A 24,755-nucleotide genomic window follows, 5' to 3' on the forward strand; every position below is an offset into this window, starting at 1 on the left:
CATGATGGGATTAATGCCCTTATAGGAAGAAACATAAGCAAACATGCTCTCTGTCTCTCTCTCTCTCTCTGCCACGTGAGGATATAGTAAGGAGGTGTCCATAGGAGAAACCAAGAAAAGAGTCCTCACCCAATCCAAACCATGCTGGCAGCCTGATCTCTGACTTTACAGCCTCTAGAACTATGAAAAATAAATGACTGTTGAAGCCACCTAGTAATTTTTTATGATTTGTTATAGCAGCCCGAACTGAATAAGGCACCAGGCCACTATAAGACTTGACTGCCTGCTCTCTGTCTCTCTTTGCTGTCTAGACCCTGGTTCTCTGCCCTTTCTCTGGTCACTCCTTCCCTGTATACTGTCCCTTCTGCAATCTGCAGCCTCTGTTGCTCCTTAGTCCACTGTTTTTGGCCATCTCTTCCACCTGTGACCACTCTCTCCTCATTCCCTGTGGGATGAGCTCACTCAAAGTAATTGCTACTTTGATACCAATTACTATCTATGGCAGTGAGTCTTGACTTTGGACAGACCTTCTAGAAACTCTCAGTGATTGGTCTGGGTGCAGCCTGGCCATAGAGCATTCTGAAAGCTCCTCAGGGCATTCTAATATAGACCACTGGACAGTAAAGCGTTAGTTTGCTCAGCAGCCTTGGGTCACTCCAACCCTGCACATTCCAAAAAAAGGACTGGCCCTTGACCACCTCTGGGGAGATAACTTTTGAGTAACTTCTGAGGCCTTCGAATATTCTGCCTTCATTTTTATTTTTTCTGAGGTGGAGTCTTGCTGTATCGCCCAGGCTGGAGTGCAATGGCACGATCTCAGCTCACTGCAACCTCTGCCTCCCAGGTTCAAGTGATTCTCCTGCCTTAGCCTCCCAAGTAGCTGGAATTACAGGCACCCACCACCATGCCCAGCTAATTTTTTTCTATTTTCAGTAGAGACAGGGTTTCGCCATGTTGGCCAGAGTAGTCTCAAACTCCTGACCTCAGTTGATCTGCCCATCTCAGCCTCACAAAGTGCTGGGATTATAGGCATGAACTGCTACACCCAGCCGAATATTCTGCCTTCTAAGAATGTTTTTGTATGCCTGAGGCTTTGGGCTTTGCTGTATCAATATGACTTCTCTAGGGACTGAAGCCTGAGTAGCTGGGGTCAATCACCCAGGAGCTGCATGCCTGCACGATTGACCACTAAGAAAAACCCGGCACACTAAGGGTTGCTTGGGTGGGCTTCCCTGGTAGACAACCCTTAGCATGTGCTGTCACACATCATTGCTGGGAGAATTAACCACTGTCTGTCCAACTCCACTGGGAAAGGATAACTGGAAGCTGGTGCCTGATTTTTCCTGGACTTTGTCCCTTTTCCCTTTGCTGACTTTAATCTGTATCTTTTCACTGTAGTGAACCATAACTAAGATTATAATGACTTTTCTAAGTCTTTGAGTCCTTGTAGCAAATCATTGAGGCTGTGGCTGGTCTTAGGGATCCTCTACACAACCACCAAGACCAGGAACACTGAGCTACAGTATACACATTGCTGGGCCCCACTCCAGAGATTCGGATTCAGTGCACCTGGGGTGGGCTTAGGAACCCGTGTGGTTAGTAAGTTCCCCCACACCCTGCTTTGCTCCCATTCAGTGAATACAGTCGCATGGCTGCCTGCCCCCTCTCCCTACCTGCTAAAGGCCAGTCACCCAGTCCTCTCAACCATCTCCAGAGTCTCATCTCTTCCTTCTTCCCCTCCTCTTTGCTTCATCCCCCAATTTCATTCCACTTGGCCACACTGCAGGCAATTCAGAATCTGAGCTTGGCATTTCCCTTTGGGAAGGTGCTCAGTGGCTTTCTGCGTACATGTGGTCCAAATTCTTGGTGGCATTCAGGATCTTTCTTGGCCTTTCCAGCCTCCCCTCTCACCACAACACATACTGTTCCTTCCAGCCTTGAGGAATTCCTTGCGGCCTCAGAATAGGAGACCTCCCTCCATCTGGAATATCCTTTGCCTCACTTTCTACATCCTCTCTTAGGCTACTCACCAGCCTGCATTTCAATTGCTCATTTGCTTGCCTGACCCCCTCTCTATGCCAGAACCTGGCAGCTTCACAGAAGTCCCTTAATAACTGTACAGTGAATGAGTGAATGAATGAATGAGAGTCTTGTTCATCTGAGTTCCCAGGGCCCAGCATGGTGCTTGGCACACGGTAGGTACAAATAAATGAGAGTTGAGTGAACAGTTTTTGCATCCCACCCCCAAGCCCACCTCCCTTCCTTGTCTCCCCTCCTTTCTGTCATTCTTCTTTATCACTGAAGATCCTTTTTTGATTATATTCTGATTCTGCTACCCAGGGGCTCTTCTGCAGAATGCCTCAGTTGCCTCCCAGTTGATCCTTTTACCTCCAACTCCAGCAGAGAAGGAACTGAGAACTTGCAGGGGACAGTTGAGGAAGATTGCAAATCAGTGTCAAATATCTATGTAGAGCTGAACTTGATTTGAACCTCCCATAGGCCCAGGGAGGGTGGTGATATTCTCCTCAATTTACAGATGAGGAAACTGAGGTTCAGAGAGGTTGAGTGTTTGCACATGGTAGCATGATAGCAGAGATGCGATGGGAGCGCAGATCTTCAGCGGCGTGTCTTTGTGCTCTTTTTCAGCCAGACACCAGGGGCCTTGGAGGCCACAAAAAGTATTTTGGCCTTCGGATATTTCAGCGCTACACCAGCCTTTTCTTCTTAAATTGCTGCTCCTGATGCTGACTGATCTCCAGCCCAGGTAAAAGAAACACAATTTTGTCACTGTGTCAAGCAGAAACAAGCTCAGTGCTGGGAAAGGAAATCAAACTCTCCTTGGAGAAAGTCAGATGGGACACACCACTTTTAGGCCCAGCTGGATGTGCAAGGAGAGAGCCCCTAGACCACCTGGCACAGGCCAGCTTCCTCACCAGCAGGGGGCACCAGCATTTCTCCTTTCCGGAGACCTTCCTCTGTCTGACGAAGTTCCAGCTATTGGCAAACACTCAAGGCCTTCTCTGATCTCACTGTGACTGTAGGTCAGACACATTCTACATTGACAGAATATTGCCCATGGGGTTGAAACCCCTTAAACACAAAATACCTTCAGTGTTTGCTAGAGGGACTGTGCGGTCTGGGTTGGCCCATCTCCTTGGGAACAGCTGAACTGAGAAATGCAAACGGCCTTCCTGGCTGCCCTGGGGAAAAGGGGTTAGCAGGTAGCACAGGGCAGCACATCTCACAGAACTCCAAATTCAAGTGCTGTCTCCACCTCTATCTGGCAACCTTCCCTTCTCTTCATTTCCGTTTCTCCTTCTGCCAAATAGAGAGTTTGACCAGGTCATATTTAAGAGCCCTTCCTTCTCCAGCATGCACAAGTGAGTACACACCTCTCTTAGACACTGTTCTATTAGTTACAGTGGCTTGGCACCATCACTTTTCAACCCAAGGCTTTACCTTCAAGGGGCCAGTTCTGGACCTTTCATTGTAAAAACTAGGCATTTGCCATTTGGTTTTGAATCATTTTGAAATGTCATCAAGTCCATTTCCCTCCCTTTAGCACCGACAGTACCAAATCTTTCTCTCCAGTTTGCAGATATGATCATTTCTTGTCTCTCTGGGAGATCCTCTTCTTTGACCAGACTGCATCTTCATTGTCCCCTTTTATGGGGACAATTTAGGCTGCCACTTCTGAGATATTTGTATCTCTCTCCTCTGCCTGTCCAGATCCTCCCCGCCCTTCAAAGGCCTCTCAGGAAGGCCATCCCTGATGAGGACTTCCAGGAGTAAGTCCTCTCCTCCGATCTCCCGTAGTATTTATTATCTGTTTCTCTTCATTTATTCATTCTTGTTTCTCCTCATTTATTCATTCTTGTATCTACTCAAGTTATCGAGTACCTGTATTAGTCTGTGCTCAACTGCTATAAAGAAATACCTGAAACTGGGTAATTTTTAAAGAAAAGTTTAATTGGCTCACGGTTCTGGAGGCTGTACAGGAAGCATGGCTAGGGAGGCCTCAGGAAACTTACAATCACAGCAGAAGGGGAAGGAGAAGCTAGCATGTCCTACATGGCTGGAGCAAAAGGAAAAGAGAGCAAAAGGGCAAGTGCCACACATTTTACAACAACCAGATCTCATGAGAACTCTATGACGAGAACAGCAAGGGGGATGTCTGCCTCCATGATTCAATCACCTCCCACCAGGCCCCTCCTCCAACAATAGGAATTACAATTCAACATGAGATTTGGGTAGGGACACAGAGCCAAACCCTATCATTCCACCCCTGGCCCCTCCCAAATCTCATGTCCTTCTCACCTTTCAAAACACAATCATCCCTTCCCAACAGTCCCCCAAAGTTTTAAATAATTCTAACATTAACTTAAAAGTCCAAGTTCAAAGTCTCATCTGAGACAAGGCAAGTCCCCTCCACCTATGAATCTGTAAAATAAAAAACAAGTTGGTTACTTCTGAGATAAAATAGGGGTACAGGCATTGGGTAAATACTCTCTTTCCAGAAGGGAGAAATTGGCCAAAACAAAGGGGTTGCAGGCCCCACACAAGTCTGAAACTCACCAAGGCAGTCATTAAATCTTAAAGTTCCAAAATAATCTCCTTTGACTTCATGTCTCATATCCAAGACACGCTGATGCAAGGGGTGGGCTCCCAAGGCCTTGAGCAGCTCTGCCCCTATGGCTCTGCAGGGTACAGCCCCCTCAGCTGCTTTTGTGGACTGACATTGAGTGCCTACAGCTTTTCTGGGTGCACAGCACAAGCTGTCAGTGGATCTACCATTCTGGGGTCTGGAGGATGGCTGCCCTCTTCTCACAGCTCCACTAAAGAGTGCCCCAGTGGGGACTCTGTGTAGGGGCCCCTACTTCACATGTCTTCTCTGTACTGCCCTAGTAGAGGTTCTCCATAAGGACTTTATCCCGGAAGCTGACTTCTCCCTGAACATCCAGGCATTTCCCTATATCCTTTGAAATCTAGGCAGAGGCTCCTGAGCCTAAACTCGTGACCTCTGACACCTGCAGACTTAACAGCATGTGGAAGCCTTGATGGCTTCCAGCTTGCACCCTCTGATGCAGTGACCTGAGATGTATCTAGATCCCTTTTAGCTGTGGCTAAAATGATCATTGAATCATTGAATCAACTGCTATAAAGAAATACCTGAAACTGGGTAATTTTTAAAGAAAAGTTTAATTGGCTCTGGAGTGGCTAGGACACAGGGAGCCATATCCCGAGGCTGCACAGAGCAGCAGGGCCCTGGGTCTGACCTACAAAACCACTTTTCCCTCCTAGACCTCCAGGCTTGTGATGGGAGGGGCTGCCAAAAGAGGTCTCTGAAATACCTTGGAGGCATTTTCCCTATTGTCTTGGCTATTTATATTTGGCTCCTCTTTACCTATGTAAATTTCTGCAGCCTTGAATTTCTCCCCAGAAAATGTATTTTTCTTTTCTACCACAGGACCAGGCTGCAAATTTTCTAAACTTTTATGCTCTGCTTCCCTTTAAATATAATTTCTAGTTTCAGATAATCTCTTTGCTCATGTATGTAAATTAGGCTGTTAGAAGCAGCCAGGCCACATCTTGACCACTTGGTTACTTAAAAATTTCTTCTGCCAAAAACCCTAAATCAAGCTCAATGTTCAACAGATCCTTAGAGCAGGGGCACAATGCCACTAATCTCTTTGTTAAATCATAGCAAGAGTGACCTTTACTCCATTTCCTAATGAGTTCCTCATCTGCATTGAAGTCCTCATCAGCCTGGACTTCATTGTCCATATCACTCTGAGCATTTTGGTCATAACCATTCAACAAGTCTCTAGGAAGTTCCAAACTTTTGCTTATCTTCCTGTCTTCTTCTGAGTTCTCCAAACTGTTCCAACCTCTGCCTGTTACCCACTTCCGAATTGACTTCTATATTTTCAGGTATCTTTATAGCAATGCCCCACTCCAAGTACCAAAATCTGTATTAGTCAGGGTTCTCCAGAAGGACACAATTAATGGTATATATTTATATATGAAATGGAGTTTATTAGGGAAAATTGGCTCACATGATCACAAGGCAAAGTCCCACAATAGGCCATCTGCAAGCTGGGGAAGAAAGAAGCCAGTAGTTGCTCAGTCTGAGTCCAAAAGTGTCCAAAAGTGTCAAAAGCAGGGAAGCCAAAAGTGCAGCCTTCAGCCTGTGGTCAAAGGCCTGAGAGCCCCTGGACAACCACTGGTTTAAGTCTAAGAATGCGAAGTCAAAGAACCCAGAGTCTGATGTCCAAGGGCAGGAAGAACAGAAGGGAGCATCCAGCATTGCAGAAACATGAAAGCCAGAAGACTCAGCAAACCAGCTTATCCCACCTTCTTCCACCTGCTTTGTTCTAGCCATGCTGGCAGCCAGCTGGATGGTGCCCACCCACACTGAGGGTGGGACTTCCTCTCCTAGTCCACTGACTCAAATGTCAATCTCCTCTGGCAACACCCTCACAGACATACCCAGAAACAATACTGTACCAGGCATCCTTCAATCCAATCAAGTTGACACCTAATATTAACCATCACAGTACCTATGGTGTGCTGGGTGGTGTAAGGTTACAAAGCCAAACAGACAAGGTTCCTGACCCAAAGGAACTTCCAATGTAGTTGATTGGAACTCTAATGCAAAGTTGGTTATAAAAAATGTACAAGGGAAGTCACATAGAGGGCCAGTACAGTTGGGGGGTGACAGAAAAGAGAGAAAGAATCTTCTTTCTGGGAACCTAGTATTTAAGCAAGGTCCTTGAAGGATAGATATAGTCTGATGTGTCAGTCAGCTCAGGTTGCCATAACAAAATACCATAGACTGGGTGGCTGAAACAACAGAAATATATTTTCCTGTAGTTCTGAAAGCTGGAAAGTCCAAGATAAAGATGCCGGCAGGGTCAGTGTCTGATGAGGGTTCTCTTCTTGGGTTGCAGGTGGCCACCTTCTCATTTTGTGCTCACACGATCTTTCCTTGGTACGTGGACCTTCTCACAAGGCCACTCATCCTATCAGATTGGGAGCCCACCCTTATGACCTGACCTATTTTTTTAATTTTTGTGGGTACACAGTAGGTACATATACTTATGGGTTGTATGAGATATTTTGATACAGGCATGCAGTGCATAATAATTATATCTGGAAATGGGGTATCCATCACCTCAAGCATTTATCCAAACAATTCAATTACATTTTTAGTTATTTAAAAATATATAAGTAAATTAGTATTGACTATAGTCACCCTGTTGGTGCTATTAAATACTAGGTCTTATTCATTTTTTCTAACTAATTTTTGTACCATTAACAACTCACCCTTCCTTATCATCTCCCCACTACCCTCCCCAGCCTCTGGGAACCATCCTTCTACTCTTTATCTCCATAAGTTCAATTATTTTAACTTTTAGCTTCTGCAAATAAGTGAGAACATGTGAAGTTTGTCTTTCTGTACCTGGCTTAGTTCACTTAACACAATGACTTCCAGTTTCATCCATGTTGTTGCAATTGACACATAGACCAATGAAATAGAATAGAGAATCCGAAAATAAATCCATACATCTACAGTGAACTTATTTTTGACAAAAGTGACAAGAATATGCATTGTGAAAAGGACAGTCTCTTCAATAAATGGTTCTAGAAAAATTGAATATCCATATGCAGAAGAATGAAGTCAAGCCCCTATCTTTTGCCATATTAAAAAATCCAATTTTCTCAGCATCATTTACTGAAGAGACTGTTTTTTCCACAATGTGTATTCTTGGCATCTGTTTTTATGCCAGTACCATATCGTTTTGACTACTTCGCTTTCTAGTATAATTTGAAGTCAGGTAATGTAATTACTCTAGTTTCATTCTTTTTGTTTAGGATAACTTTGGCTATGCTGGGTCTTTTTGTAGTTTCATATAAATTTTAGGATTTTCTTTCTGTTTCTGTGAAGAATGTCATTGATGTTTTGATAGACATTGCATTGAGCCTGTAGATTGCTTTGGGTGGTATGGACATTTTAACATTGATTCTTCCATCCATGAACATGGAATATCTTTTCAATTCATTTTTGTCCTCTTTAATTTCTTGTGTCAGTGTATAGTTTTCATTGTAGAGATCTTTTACTTCTTTGACTAAGTTAATTCCTAAGTATTTTATTTTATTTGTAGCTATTGTAAATGGAATTACTTGCTTGATTTCTTTTTCAGATTGTTCTCTGTTGACATATAGAAATGCCACTGATTTTTGTATGTTGATTTTGTATCTTGCAACTTTACTGAATTGGTTATCAGTTCTAATAGTGTTTCTGTGTGTGGAATCTTTAGGGTTTACCAAATACAAGATTATATCATCTGCAAATAAGAATAACTTGACTTCTTTCCTTCCAATTTGGATGCCCTTTATTTCTTTCTCTTGTCTGATTGCTCTAGCTAGGATTTCCAAAACTATGTTGATTAACAGTGATGAAAGTGGTATCCTTTTATGTTGCAGATCTTAGAGAAGAGGCTGTCAGTTTTCTCCCATTCAGTATGAAACTAGCTGTGGGTCTGTTGCATATGGGTTTCATTATTTTGAGGCACGTGCTTTCCATACTCAGTTTTTCAAGGGAGTTTTAATCATGAAGGGATGTGGAATTTTATCAAATGCTTTTTCAGCTTTCATTGAAATGATCATGTAGTTTTGTCCTTCATTCTGTTGATATGATGTATCACATTGATTGATTTGCATATGTTCAACTGTCCTTGCGTCCCTGGACTGAATCCCACTTGGTCATGATGAACGATCTTTTTTATGTGCTGTGGAATTCAATTTGCTAATATTTTGTTGAGGATTTTTGCATCTATATTCATCAGGGATATTGGTCTGTAGTTTTCTTTTTTTGATGTGTCTTCAGTTTTGGTATCAGGGTAATGCTAGCATGGTAGAATGAGTTTGGAAGTATTCCCTCCTCCTCCATTTTTGGAATAGTTTGGGTAAGGTTGGTATTAGTTCTTTAAATGTTTGGTAGAATTCAGCAGTGAAGCCATCAGGTCCCAGGTTTTTCTTTGCTGGGATAATTTTTATTACTGCTTCAATCTCATTATTGTTATTGGTCTGTTCACGTTTTGGATTTCATCATGGTTCAACCTTGGTAGGCAGGATGTGTCTAGGAATTTATCCATTTCCTCTAGGTTTTCCAATTTATATGCATATAATTGCTTAAAATAGCCACTAATGATCCTTTGAATTTCTGTGGTATCATTTGTGATGTTTCCTTTTTCATATCTGATTTTATTTATTTGGGTCTTCTCTTTTTTTTTCTTAGTCTTAGTTAGGCTAAAAGTTTGTCAATATTAATCTTTTCAAAAAATCAACTTTTCATTTCATTGATGTTTCGTATTGTTTTCTTCATTTAAATTTCATTTATTTCTGTTCTGATTTTTATTATTTCTTTCCTTCTACTAATTTTGGGTTTGGTTTGCTGTTGCTTTTCTATTTCTTTAAGATGCATCATTAGGTTGTTTATTTGATGTTTTTTCTACTTTTTAAAAGTAGGTGTTTATAGCCAGAAACTTTCCTCTTAGTAATGCTTTGGTTGTATCCCATAAGTTTTGGTAGGTTGTGTTTCCATTATCATTTATTCCAAGAAACGTTTAATTTTATTCTTAATTTCTTCACTGACCCAGAGCATATTATTTAATCTTCATGTGTTTGTATAGTTTCAAAGTTTTCTCTTGTTATTAATTTCTAGTTTTATTCCATTGTGGCCAGAGAAGATGCTTGATATTATTTCAATTTTTTTAGTGTTTTAAGACTTGTTGTATGACCTAAGATATGGTCTATTCTTGAAAATGATCCATGTGGGCCGGGCGCGGTGGCTCAAGCCTGTAATCCCAGCACTTTGGGAGGCCGAGACGGGCGGATCACGAGGTCAGGAGATCGAGACCATCCTGGCTAACACGGTGAAACCCCGTCTCTACTAAAAATACAAAAAAAAAAAAAAAAAAAAAAACTAGCCGGGCAAGGTGGCGGGCGCCTGTAGTCCCAACTACTAGGGAGTCTGAGGCAGGAGAATGGTGTAAACCCGGGAGGCGGAGCCTGCAGTGAGCTGAGATCCGGCCACTGCACTCCAGCCTGGGCGACAGAGCAAGACTCCGTCTCAAAAAAAAAAAAAAAAAAAAAAAAGAAAAGAAAAGAAAAGAAAAGAACATGATCCATGTGCTGAGGAAAAGAATGTGTATTCTGTAGCCATTGGATAAAATGTTCTGTAAATATCTATTAGGTCCATTTATCTACTGTGAAGAGTAAGTCCAATGTTTCTATGTTGATTTTCAATGCAGAAGATCTGTTCAATGCTGAAAGTAGGGTGTTAGGGTCTCCAGCTATTATTGTATTGGGTCTACCTCTCTCTTTAGCTCTAATAGTCTTTGGTTTATATATGTGGGTGCTCTAGTGTTGAGTGCGTATCTATTTAAAATTGTTATATCATCTTGTTGAATTGATCCCTTTATCATTATATAATGACCTTCTTTCTCTCTTCTTATAGTGTTTGTCTTGAAGTCTATTCATTCTGATATAACTATAGCCACTCCTGCTCCTTATTAGTTTCCATTGGCATGGAATATCTTTTTCTATCCCTTTATTTTCAATCTATGTGTGTCTTTGTAGATAAAGTGTGTTTCTTGCAGGCAATAGATCATTGGGTCTTGTTTTTTTTAATCCATTCAGCTACTCTGTCTTTGATTGGAGAGTTTAGTGCATTAACATTCAATATTATTACTGATCAGGCCCACAGGGAGTAAGGACTTACTCTTGCCCTTTTGTTATTTGTTTTCTGATTGTTATGGTCTTCTCTTTCTTCTTTCCTTCCTTCCTTTCTTCTTTTTGGTGAAGGTGATTTTTTCTGGTTGTAAAATTTAATTTCTTGTTTTTTTGTGTGTGTATTCATTGTATGTTTTTTGATTTGAGGTTACCATGAGGCTTGCAAATACTATCTTATAACTCATTATTTTAAACTGATGACAACTTTATATCACCTGGAAAAAGAAACAAACAAATAAACAAGCAAAAAGAAAACATAAAAACTTTACACTTTAACTTTGTCCCTCAGCTTTTTAACATTTTGTTGTTTCTATTTACATCTTATTGTATTGTGTATGTCTTGAAAAGTTGTTGTAGCTATTATTTTTATTTGGTCCATCTTTTTGTCTTTCTACTTGAAAGTCATTTACACACAATAATTACAGAGTTACAATATTTTATGTTTTTCTGTGTACTTACTATTACCAGTGAGTTTTGTACCTTCAGATGATGTCTTATTGCTCACTGATGTCCTTTTGTTCTGATTGAAGGCCTTCCTTTAGCATTTCTTGTAGCACAGATCTGGTGTTGATGAAATCCCTCAACTTTTGTTTGTCTGGGAAACTTTATTTCTCCTTCAAGTTTGAAGGGTATTTTTTCTGGATGTATTATTCTAGGGTAAAAGATGTTTTTCTTCAGCACTTAAAATATGTTATGACACTCCTTCCTGGCCTGTAAGGTTTACACTGAAAATATGCTGCCAGACATATTAGAGCTCCATTGTATGTCATTTATTGCTTTTCTCCTGCTGCTTTAGGATCCTTTCTTTATCCTTGACCTTTGGGAGTTTGAGTATTAAATGCCTTGAGGTAGTTTTCTTTAGGTTAAATCTGCTTGGTGTTCTATAACCTTCTTGTACTTGAATATTTACATCTTTCTCTAGGTTTGAAAAGTTCTCTGTTACTATGCCTTTGAATAAACTGTCTACCTCTATTTCTCTACTTTCTCTTTAAGGCCAATAACTCTTAGCTTTGCCCTTTGAGGTTTTCTAGATCTTGTAGGCATGCCTCATTCTTTTTTAATTTTTTTGTCTCCTCTAACTGTATATTTTCAAATAGTTTGTCTTCAAGCTCACTAATTTTTTCTTCTGCTTGATCAATTTCACTATTAAGAGACTGATGCATTCTTCATTATGTCATTTGCATTTTTCAACTACAGAATTTCTGCTTGATTCTAATTATTTCAATCTTGTTGTTAAATTTATCTGATAGAATTTTGAATCCTTTCTCTGTGTTATCTTTAATTTCTTTGAGTTTCCTCAAAACCACTATTTTGAATTCTCTGTCTGGAAGGTTACATATCTCTGTTTCTCTAGGGTTGGTCCCTGGTGCCTTAATTAGTTTGTCTGATGAGGTCATATTTCCCCGGATGGGCTTGATGCTTGTGGATGTTCTTCAGTGCCTGGGCATTGACGAGTTAGGTGTTTATTGTAGTCTTCTCAGCCTGGGCTTGTTTGTACTCATCCTTGGGAAGGTTTTCCAGGTATTTGAAAGGATGTGGGTGTTGTGATCTAAACTGTATCTGATTAGGGGACATTCTAAGCCCAGTAATGCTATGGTGCTTGCAGACTCATAGAGGTACTGCCTTGGCGGTCTCAGATAAGATCTGGAAGAATTCGCTGGACTACCAGGCAGAGACTCTTATTCTCTACCTGTAATTTCTCCCAGACAGTCTTAGTCTCTCTTTTTGTTCTCTCTCTCTCTCTCTCTCTCTCTCTGCTGAGCCACTCGGAGCTGGGGGTGGGCTGACACAACATCCCTATGGCTACCACCACTAAGAATGCACTGGGTCAGACCTAAAGCCAGCAAAGCACTGGGTCTCACTCAAGGCCCACCGTAAACACTACCTGGCTATCACTGATGTTCATTCAAGGCCCTAGGGCTCTGCATTCAGCAGGTGGCAAAGCCAGCCAGGCTTGTGTCTTTCCCTTCAGGGCAACGAGTTCCCTCAGGCCCTACTGGGTCCAGAGATGCTATGTGGGAGCAGGGACTGGAGTAAAAACCCTTAGAAATTTACCTGGTGCTTTCTAAGGTGGCTGAGCTGACACTGAAGCCACAAGACAAAGTCCTTTCCACTCTGCCTTTCCCTTTCCACAGGCAGAGGAAACTCACCCTGTGGCCACCACCACAGGCCCACAGGGAATACTGCCAGGCTATGGTCGATGTTAACTTAGGGCTCAAGTGCTCTTAAATCACTTGTGGTGGTTTTCCAGACCTGGGACTCACCCTTCCGGGCAGTGGGCTCCCCTTTCTCCTGGGGCATGTGCATGTCCAGAAATGCTGTCTAAGAGCCAAGGCCTAGAATCAGTGACCACAAGAGCCCATTTGGTGCTCTATCCCATGATGGCCAGGCAGGTACCTAAGCTGCATGACAAAGTCCCTTTTACCTTTCCTCTGCTTTTCTGAAGCAGAAGAAGTCTCTCACCACAGCCACCATAGCTGGGAATGTGCTGGGTCTCACGTGAAGCCAGCATGTCTCAGTCTCAGAGTCTTACTACAGGCCCATAGCATACTACCTCGGTATCACTGTTGGCTATTCAGGGCCCAAGGGCTCTTGAATCAGCAGGTGATGAATCCTGCCAGGACTGGCTTCTTTTCTTTAAGGCAGCAGATTCCCTTCTGGCCCAGGGTATATCTAGAAATGTCATTCAGGAGCTAGATCCTAGAATAGGGGTCTCTTGACTCTGACTGATGCTCTATCCTGCTGTGGCTGAGCTGGTATCCAATTTGTAAGACAAAATCCTCTTTACTCTTTCCTCTCCTCTCCTCAAGCAAAAGGAAGAAGCCACTTTTGTTGCTGTACGCTGCACCGCTTGGGTTGGGGAAGGGGTGGTAGAAGCACTACCTTGGCTGCCCTGGCTGGTGTCTCACTAGGTTGTGTGCCCCATGAGTCCACTGGCTCTAAGCCTAGCATGGCATTAGGACTTGCCTGGGAATTGAAGTCTTTATGGTCTAGACTGCCTTTCCAGTTTACTTAGAGCCCCAGAGCACGATAGCTTGCCATGACAAGGCTTATCAAAACTCAAGCCTCAAACCTTCTAACTGCTAGAATTGGTAAACCCCTCTGGGTAGGGGTGGTCTAAATGCTCCCTCCACGGTCAGGTGTCACCTGAGTTCCCCATGGTTTTGCTTTCTGCTGTGACGGGGCAGCACTGAGTTCAATGCAAAGTCCCACAATTGCTGCACTCTCCCTCCCCCAAGGGCACAGATTCTCTCTCAGTACCACAGTAGCCACTGCTAGGGGATGAGAGAGGAGTGGCCTCGGTGTTTCAAGACTGTCTTTCCTGCCCTCCTCAGTGACTCTTTTAGTGTTATGAAGTTAGAGCCAGGTACTGTGAACCCTCACCTGATTTTTGGTTCTTATGAAGATGCCTTTTTGGTGTAGAGAGTTGTTAAATTTGATTTTCCTGCAAGGAGAATCATTAGTGGAAGTTGCTATTCAGCCATCTTGCTCTGCCCCTCCTACCTCACTTAACTTTAATTACCGCCTAAGAGCCCTAATTCCAAATAAAATCACATAGAGGGTTAGGGTTCCAACATAAGAATTTTGGGGATACACAATTCAGTCTATAGCATTTGGACTTGGGGAGAAGGAGGAACAGAACGTTCAGAGGAAGGACTCAGTGTAAGCAACCGTTTGGAGGGGGGAAAATTCAGCTTATGAACAGAAAAAATTGATCCAGCTTGGCAGGGCCCACGGGAAGATGTGGTGGAGTGGTGAGAGGTGGGCCACATCAGAAAGAACCTTGAATGCCAGGCTGAGGTTGGAGACATTTCCCATTGTGTAGAAGGTGCCATGAGGTGGTGGGGAGAGTAACATGACGACTAGGATATTTAGGAGGATGGATCTGGCATCAGTGATGGGTAGGGGTAAGAAGTGAACAAAGCTGGAGGCCAGGAAACTGGACATACAACCCAGAGTTCAGGCTTAGGCTGTTCAAAGGCAGTTTCCACACTGAGTTCCAATGTGCATCAAAGCATGCAGTGGGTGGATGAATTGGAAAAGCAAAACCATTCTCTCTTCATTACCACACAGTTTCCCAGTTGAGATCATCACCAGAGTCCTACAAATCAGACAGTTGACCTGCTCCAAACTCTGTCCCTAGAAGCTGTGACCCAGAGGGAGTCCTTGTCCAGCTGTATAGCCAAGGGACACTGCAGCCTGGGCAGGACTGAACCTGTTCCCTCCCAGGAGCCTGATCTCTGTCTGGCCTGGCTTTGGCTTCAAATGCCCTCAGCTTTGGCTTCAAAATCTGCTGGATGAGTTTCAGGAGAGCTCTGGCCTTCTTTGGATTAGGAATTTTAAAATAGTTTTTTCAGTAGGCAGTAGATGAACTCTGCTTGCTTACCTCTAAGAACTGGTAAGAGATTCTTACCTCTAAGAACCTCTAAGAACTACACAACTCACAGAAAGCTGTTATACTCACAGTTATGGTTTGATTATAGGGAAAAGATATAGATTAAAATCAGCTAGGGGAAGAAAGGTGTACGGCTGAGTCCAGGAGGGCACCAGAAATGAAATGTCCATTATCCCTTCCCCATGCAGTCAGAGTGCATTACCCTCCTGGCTTTGATATGTGCCAATACACATGGAGTTTTGCAGCCCATGAGGTTCCCTCAAGCCTCAGTGTTCAGGGTTTTTACCGGAACTTCATCACAGGCGCATGCTTGATTGTCCATGTGGCTGCTCTCTGTTTCCAGTCTCCAGTCCTTTCAGGGGTGACCTAAAGCCCGGACTCTAAATCACATAGTTGGTTTTCCTGGCCCAGCTAGTCCCCACCCTAAATCTTATTATTAGACTCTCCATGATGACCCAAGATCCCCAGGCAAAAATATTCCTATCAGGCATTACGTGTTGGAGATAAGGAATCAAGGACAAAGGCCAGAACTCTTTTTGGTCGAGGTTAATTCTTTTTTTTTTTTTTTTTCACTATACAACATGCCATCATTCTGTTATTCTTCCTTTCTGTTTTATCTTCACAATAACCCTAATTAGTGGGTAAGAATGTTTATTATTGTAAACGAGATCTCAAAAGGAAAGACAGTTGGGCAAAGTTGCACAGTCTATCTTTGACTCGTGGTGCAATACTCTTTCCATTCTCTGAGAACCCTGAGTCCTGAGAAGAAGATAGAAGGAAAGCGTGTATATGTGTGTGCAGGTGTGTGTGTGTGTGTGTGTGTAAATGTATATCTAATAAGTATGTGTAGATATGTGTATGTCTCTGTGTGTTTGCGTACACATGTGTATGTCTGGGTGTCTGTATTCATGTTTGTGTGTGTGTACACATGCTCAGGGGAAAGGTTAAAGAGAAAATCAGCAGGGTGCAGTGCTGCACAGCTGTAATGCCAGCTACACAGGAGGCAGATGGGGGAGGATCACTTGAGTCTGGGAGTTTGAGAAAAAGAAAATTTCAATAATCTTCCTCTTGCAGTTAGAAGGAAAAACCTGGGGCTGGGCATAAGGAGACATAAAGCACAGCATAAAGAGGCAGAAAAAAGTCTAATGAAAAACAAGTGGCCAAGAATCTATAAAGAAATATAGCACATTAGCAGCAGAATAAAACTGGAGGACAATTGCCTCTAGAACCCTGATAATCCTTGTGAGAAAACTGTTGGTCACATATGTCAATTGCCAAAACTTGCAGGACTCTGTGCAACAGAACTGGCAAGTAAAACCGTGTTTCTTGGCCGGGCGCGGTGGCTCAAGCCTGTAATCCCAGCACTTTGGGAGGCCGAGACAGGTGGATCACGAGGTCAGGAGATCGAGACCATCCTGGCAAATACGGTGAAACCCCGTCTCTACTAAAAATACAAAAAACTAGCCAGGCGAGGTGGCGGCGCCTCTAGTCCCAGCTACTCGGGAGGCTGAGGCAGGAGAATGGCGTGAACCTGGGAGGCGGAACTTGCAGTGAGCTGAGATCCGGCCACTGCACTCCAGCCTAGGCGACAGAGCGAGACTCCGTCTCAAAAAAAAAAAAAAAAAAACAAACAACAACAAAAAAAAAACCGTGTTTCTTAAACTCACTATGCTACAACTGTCATTCCACTCTTTCTCAACAAAGATTTCACAAACCTATCTCCAGCTTCCAGATGGTGAGGGAAAGTGTGATGAGATTTTATGATAAATTGTGCCCGTCTCTGAGTCCATCTTCTCCTATTGAAGAGAAGGTAAACGAGGCGAGCACATTACAGCTCTGCCTGACAAAAGTCACAAGATAAGTAAATAATTGTTATGTAAAACTGGAGTGTCCTATAATTTATTCATGAATGCCACACATTCTACATGAGATCATCCATTTCTATTCACTTATATTCTTTGAAGCAAGTTTATAAGATTTGAATTATTCAGAAAATGCTCCCAAGCTAATAGGAGAAAATACTTTAACCACATGAAGTATGCTACACAATATGGTGTGGTGGTGAAGTGTGCAAGCTCTAAAGCAAGAAAACACAGTTACAAGTCCTGGCTTTACCCTCCTGGGAAAGTTACATCTCTCTGCCTCAATTTCCCCATCTAAAGTGTAGGGATGACAATACTATTATCTTTTTCACAGAGTTGTTTTGAGGAAAAGAATATATATAAAGCACTTTGAACAGCAGCTAATGTTATGTAAGTGTTTGCCATTGTTATTTTAACATTTCAGATTATAAATATCTACCCTGTTATTCTGATGACAAGTGTCCCTAAGCCGATAACATGATGAAGAACTTCTGAGTTCCTTCACTTTCCATCAGCTTTGTGAGGAAAAATATACCACATGAAGAAGAGCAACTGAAGCAGGTGTGAGAAGGAAATTTGGCTTAAGATTGGAGGGCTTGGGTTTATTGGGCTTCTGTCTTCTAAAAATGTCCCAAGCTCCATTGATAAGAATATTTTTAATATCAATCTAGCTAAAAAGGACCAATAGACCCCACAAGACACTGAGTTAAACATAAAAATAAAAGAGTAATAAGTAGCCGGATGCAGTGGCTTACGCCTGTAATCCCAGCACTTTGGGAGGCTGAGGTGGGTGGATCATGAGGTCAGGAGTTTGGCCAGCATGGTAAAACCGCATCTCTACTAAAAATACAAAAATTATCTGGGCATGCTGGCACACACCTGTAATCCCAGCTACTCAGGAGGCTGAGGCAGGAGAATCGCTTGACCCCAGGTGGTAGAGGTTGCAGTGAGCCGAGATCATGCCACTGCATTCCAGCCTGGATGACAGAGTGAGACTCTGTCTCAAAAAAAAAAAAAAGAAAAAAGAAAAGAAAGAAGAGTAATAAATGAAATATGGAAAACTACACAACCAGAAAAATAAACAACTACCAGTACCCAAAACATGGCTAAATCTCATAGGATTGTGTTGAATTAAAGAAGCCAGCCACAAACGTGCACATACTGTATGATTCCATTTATATGAAGTTCAAGAACAGGCAAAACTCATTCAGGGTGACAGAGGTCAGGATCGTGGTTAACTTTGAGGACAGCAACTGAGAAGGGGCAAGAGGGAGCCCTCTGTGGTGATGGAAGCATTCCGTATCTTGAGCTGAGTGATGGTCACATGAATGTGCACATATGTAAATAGTATGGAGTTGTAATTTAAGGTATATGCACCTCACTATATGTAAAATACTGTCTTAGTCCATTGGTGTTGCTATAACAAAATATCTGAGACTGGGTAAAGTGTAAAGAACAAAACTTTATTCCTCACAGTTCTGGTGGGTGGGAAGTCCAAGATCAAGGTGCCAGCAAGTTTGTGGTCTAGTGAGGGCTGCTCTCTGCTTCCAAGATGGCACTTTCAGTCCTGAGTCCTCCAGAGATGAGGAATGCTGTGTCCCAACATGGTGGAAAGGACAGAAAAGCAAAAGAAGGAAACCGAGCTAGGCAGCTCCCTCAAGCCCTTTCATAAGGTCACTAATCCCATCCATGAGGGGGCTCCTCCCTCACCACTTAGTTATCTCCTGAAGACTCTACCTAGGCCACGCGCAGTGGCTTATGCCTTTAATCCCAGCACTTCGGGAGGCCAAGGCAGGCAGATCATGAGGTCAGGAGATTGAGACCATCCTGGCCAACACGGTGAAACCTCATCTCTACTAAAATACAAAAAGTCAGCCAGGCGTGGCACACCTGTAGTCCCAGCTCCTTGGGAGGCTAAGGCAGGGGAATCGCTTGAACCCGGGAGGCAGAGGTTGCAGTGAGTCGAAATCATGCCACTGCACTCCAGCAGCCTGGTGACAGAGCAAGATTCCATCTAAAAAAAAAAAAAAAAAAAAAGGACTCCACTTCTTAATACTATCATATTGGGGTTTGAGGGTTTGAGTTCCGACATGAATTTTGGAGGAGACACAAACATTCCAACCATAGCACATTTACTTTACTAAAAAAGAAAAGAAAAAGGAAAATCTTGTCTCTAAACATGATATTTTAAGAGTTTATATACTTACAGCCCAATTTTCCACTTGCTTACAAATATATTTGTGATGATCCTTCTTAGCTGAGAAAAGTTTCAGTAAATTAAAAAAAATTCTCACATTATCCATTAATATCGTATTCAGATAAGATCAAATTTCTAACCTAGATTTTAGGTTAAGACATAGTCATTTGTTGTAATGTGAGAATGACAGAAAGAGAGATATTAACTAGCAGAATCCAACTATAAAAATAAATTTAAGGGCACAATTCTCTATTAATGACTCCCCCAGACAAATCATTACTTGGATAGCAATGAATCAACTAAAACTGGAAGTGAGAACAGTTTGAATCCTTTTTGCAATGGATGAATGTTTATGAGACTATTAAGTGAAGAGGGTTCAGAAACAAGGGGGTAAATGGCATGCTAACTTGCAATTCAATAAACTAGTATATGTAAATTCAAAGAGATAAAGGACACGAGCACTCAGAACAAAATCACAGGAATAAATTTAGCAAAGAGGCACCGAAGTTGAGAGAAGGACCACTGTTCCACGTCTGACATCTTTAATTCTTGAGTCATGCAGATGGTAAGCCAGGGAATAGAGTCTTCTGACTGGAAGCTAAAACCAGCCTTTGAGGTGACTTCAGAGAGACTGTCCAGACTCGAGATGCAAAAGCAGATGTTGCATGGTGGAAAATATCCCGAATGCGAAGGCATTTTCAAAGACAATGGTGCGCAGGGAAAAAGAATGCTGTGTGTTTTAAAAGAAAAAAAAAAATCAAAAGAAAGAATGGAAACAAGAAAGAAGAAGTGACCAGAGGGTAGGGTGACCATATGTTCTGGTTTGCAAAGTACAGCTAAGGTTATGTCTGCTGTCCCGGTGCAATTATAATAGTGCACGGATTTCACCCTACCAAAGAGAGGAAAGTAGCCAGCCAGAAGACCCATGTGTCGATTTCAAGCGGTGTGAATTGATCCACAGCCGCGCTCATGCCGCTGTCCAGCTGAGTGGTGTGCACTACCTCTGCCTCGCCCTACCTCGCCCTCCCGGGGTGAGTCTCCGGGAAGGCTGGAGCGAAACCCTGGGCTCCCACGTTGCTCTGGTGCCACCTGCAGGTTATATGGAGGAACTGCTTCTCTCCACCCCACTACCCACCTCCCCACCCTGATCCTGGACAGCCTTGGACTTGGCCAAAAGACATTCAGAGCGCGAGAAGCCCTGGCTGGGGAGTGGGCTGGACCCCCGCAGTGAAGCCTGTGTTACAGAATCAGACAGGAGAATTTTCGTTGGTAGGACTGTGAAGCATACAGCGGGAACCTCCCAGGTGCCATTCCCCACATCTCTGTCTTTCCCTTAATACATTAGGATAGTGGGGAAGCGAGAGAACTTAAGCTTACTAAGCTCCTACTGTGTACTGGGCAGAGTAGGCACTTTTATTTCCAGCCTCGCAATTGATGGGAAATAGGTGATTATACAACCGAGATACAGGATCAGAGTGGGCTAGTGATGTGCTCACAGTATCTCAGCTGAAATTGGAACCTAGGGGTCTTTGACTCTAAAGCTAGGGCTCTTTTTGGGTCTCCAGCTTGAGCAATAGTTGCAAAATGCAAAGAACAGCATGAAAGTTTTATATTGATCCATATAAGACTGTATTGCAAACAAAAACATGAAGTGTCTCCGTGGGGGTGACAGTGAGCCAGGGAGATTATTGCAATTCTGTGTAACCTGGGAACTCTCTGAAGAAAATGAATGAAGACTGACTGAGTGCAATTTGTCTGATAAACAAAATCTGTCAGAATGTGGGGACTTGTGGGTGCTAAGTGAAGGTAAGAAACTATGGTGCTGGACATTTTCTAAGGTGTTCTTTATGAAATTACTCAGGGCCTCAGTGCCTTCACCTTCTTCATGACATCCTATCTCATCCTAACCATCCTGTGTTTAGGACACTTAACAGTCTCCTAAACATCCTTCAAAAGATTTATCATCCTTCAAAACTCCTTCAAAACATCCTTCAAACCTCCACTGCTTTTGGAGTTATAACTCGATAAAATAAAAATCACAGTGGGAGTCATTTACACCCTAGTGAGAGTCATCTAAGGTTCCCTTTTCTTCTCAGACCTTTTAGCTGAAGTTGGTTATGAGACAGGTTGAGGAGGGGGAAAAGGGTCGGGGCAAGCATTCTTGGAACTTGCACTGTTTCTAGCCGATGACCTGGCACAGTGTGAGAATGTCAATCTAAATGGAGGGCTCTATGCATGTTCCTCTCTATTCCTTTTGTCACCAATACCAATTCCCAAAGCAGAGCCCCAGGATGGTTGGACTGAAAAACGTGGAGGTCATAGAAAACGCTTGGCTTTGGATTTCAGGTCAAGTTCTGCCAGTGACTTGCTGTGTAAGATTAGACAAGTCAGTTCACCTCTCTGCACTTCAGTGAACTCATCTGTAAAAGACTGGTCTGGACTAGATTAATGATTTTCTTTAGGTTTTGCAATTTTTTTGTTGTTGATGTTGTGTGTGTGTGTGCGCGTGTGTGTGTGTTTAAACAAAATCTCACTCTGTTGCCCAGTTGGAGTGCAGTGGCATGAACTCGGCTTACTGCAAATTCTCCTGCCTCAGCCTCCCGAGTAGCAAGGATTGCAGGCTCCCACCACCACACCCAGATAATTTTTGTATTTTTCGTAGAGATGGGGTTTCACCATGCTGGCCAGGCTCATCTTGAACTCCTGACCTCAGGTGATCTGCCCACCTCGGCCTCCCAAAGTGCTGGGATTACAGGCGTGAGCCACTGTACTCAGCCTGCAATTGTTTTTTGTTTTAACGTTATATTCAATTCTTCCTCCATCTTTATTAAAGTATAATTGGTAAATAAAAATTGTGTATATTTACCATGTTCAATGTGATGTTTTGATTTATGCATGTGTTATGAAATGATTAAATAAAGTTAATTAACATTTTCATCACCTCACATACTTTTATTATTATTATTATTGTGGTAAGAATATGTAAGATCTATTTGCTTAAAGTAGTGTTTACTAGAGATGAGGAAGGGTAAGGGTAAGGGGGCAGCCAAAGGTTGGCTAACAGGTTAACAGATACAAGAGTACATGGCTGAGTTTGGTGGCTCATGCCTATAATCCTAGCACTTTAGGAGACTGGGGTGGGAGGATCACTTGAACTCAGGAGTTTGAAACCAGCCTGGGCAACATAGGGAGATCCCATCTCTTTAAAATTTTTAAAAATTAGCCAGGCATGTTGGTGCATGGCTGCAGTCCCAGCTACTCTGGAGGCTGAGGTGGGAGGATCACTTGGGCCCGAGAGGTCAAGGTTGTGGTGAGTTATGATCGCACCACTACGCTTTAGCCTGGGAGGCAGAGTGAGACCCTGCCTGGAAAAAAAACAAAACAGCTAAATAGGAGGAGTAGTTCTAGTGTTCTTTAGCACTATGCGGTAATGATAATTGATGACAATTTATTCTATATTTTCAAATAGCTAGAAGAGTGCATTTGAATACTCCCAGAACAAAGAAAAGATAAATGTTTGAGGTGGTGGAGATGCTAATTACCCTGATTGGATCATTACACATTGTATAAAAATATTATGCTGTACCCCCAAAATATGTACAATTCTCGTGTCAATTAAAAATAAGAATAAAAGCAAAAAATCTTCTCTCTTAGCAATTTTCAAGTATACATTATTATTAACTATAGTCATCATTCTCTACAACAGATCTCCAGAACTTGTAACATTGTATTTGGTTCCAATCAAAGTACTAGATCCACAGAGTTAAGAACAAAATGGTATCTGGAGCAAGAAATCTTCAGTAAAATAAAAAACAAAAAAAGACCAAAATGGTAATAAAAGGCTTCTATCAGAAAGCATTTCCTCTGCCCTTTCCTTTCTTGCCTTTGAGTCCTAATTCCCAGAGGCCATCATTTTAAACTCATTTTGCTACTTTCTCTGGTATTATCATATTTCTAAATAATGCTTAGGTTGCTATTTCTTGATTTGTTTTCCTCAGTATCTGTCGACTTCCTGGCATAACAGAGTATAGGGCTTACCTCCCTTATGAGGTCTTAACAATTTCCTTGCATCCATTCTATTAATTTGACTGGATCACAATCTTATGAAATCAAATGCATTTACATTCTTGTAGATATCTAAATTTTGTTTCTTAAGCCAAGTCCTGCCCTGAAATTGTTTCATTTCTTTCCTTTATTTCCCCTGGAGTTAATAATTGCTTCAGATTGTTTGTCTTCATTTGCTTATATGTTTTTGTACCAATTAACTACCTTTTATTTCCCAGATGCTCCAACTGATCTGTGAAATGCCTAGTAATAATCATCCAAAACCTAAGATACACCAGATACTCTATCAGCCCCGTGACTTTCCAGGAGGCATCCCTTTCTCCCTTGCTCTCCATCCTTATGCTCCAAACTGGACTCAGCTCTCTCAGCCTGTGGCACGGCTGGCATCCTGGCATTTCTCTGAATTTTCTGCTGCCTCTTCTGTGTGCATCTCCCGTTCCCTGGCCCCATATCTTCTTTTTCCTTGGTTTACCCTCTTACTGTGTTGCAGTACATCTTCCAGTGGCTTCCTGAGAAAGAGTGAATGGAAGCCAAGCTCTCTGACCCCTGCATATTTTAAAATGTCATTGTTCTACCCCAACTCCTGATTAATAGTTTGGATGGATATAATGCTCTAATTTAAATGTAGCTTCTCCTCACATTGGGAAATATTGCTCTATTATTTTCTAGCTCCCAGTGTTGTTGGGAAGAAGGCAGTGTCATGTGGAGCCTTGGCTCTTTATATGTGGCCTGTCTTTTCTCTCTGGAAGATTTTAGGATTTTCTCTCTATTCTTGGTTTTCTGGAATTTCCCAATGAGGTGCCTTGTTGTAGGTCTTCACTCACTGTGCTAGTCACTTGATAGACTCTTTTGAACTAGAAAATTACGTCCTTCTATTATGGGAAGCCACAGCAGGTTTGTGTGAGCTAGGTAATCACATTCTTTTCTTCCAAGGACAGAGGTATCAAAGCCCTGAGAACCTTATAAGTGGATTGGGGATAAGAGGGCCTGAGGTGAATCCAACAAAGCTCCAGCACCCACTGAGCTCATGTCCCAGGGCTAGGCTCTGCCTGAGGACAACAGACATGGGTGATACCTACCTCCTGCCCGGTCCCATGGTGGGGCTCAGAACACACACGGTCCAGGAGGACCATGTAGTCTCGGGTTACCTTTACATGCACCTACCTGTGTGTAGCATTCAGTGAACAACTGGACAACTTAGGGGAAGGGGAAATTCCAGAGAGCAGGATAGGAGGGAGGTAAATAAACATGGGGTGGGGAGTGGCCTTGTGGGGAAGGAGGAAAGGCAGGGCCGTGTGTGTGTCTGTGTGTGTGTTATATATTGGGGGAAATGGGGAGAGCATCTATAGTTTTGTCTGCCCCCTTTTCTGGCCACTGCACCCCTTTTCTCGTGAATAGTTTTTCTTCCCACCATGGACTGAATGTCTCTGTCTCCTCC

At 42.6% G+C, this 24,755-nt stretch overlaps 1 pseudogene; it reads left to right on the forward strand.

Annotated features, from left to right (window-relative positions):
• The window catches only part of LOC111546684, a 29,994-nt pseudogene extending 9,594 nt beyond the window's left edge, over positions 1-20,400 (forward strand).
• Positions 20,401-24,755: the final 4,355 nt, after the last annotated feature.

This window comes from Piliocolobus tephrosceles, chromosome 9 (genome assembly GCF_002776525.5).
Source record: "Piliocolobus tephrosceles isolate RC106 chromosome 9, ASM277652v3, whole genome shotgun sequence".
Taxonomy (NCBI): domain Eukaryota; kingdom Metazoa; phylum Chordata; class Mammalia; order Primates; family Cercopithecidae; genus Piliocolobus; species Piliocolobus tephrosceles.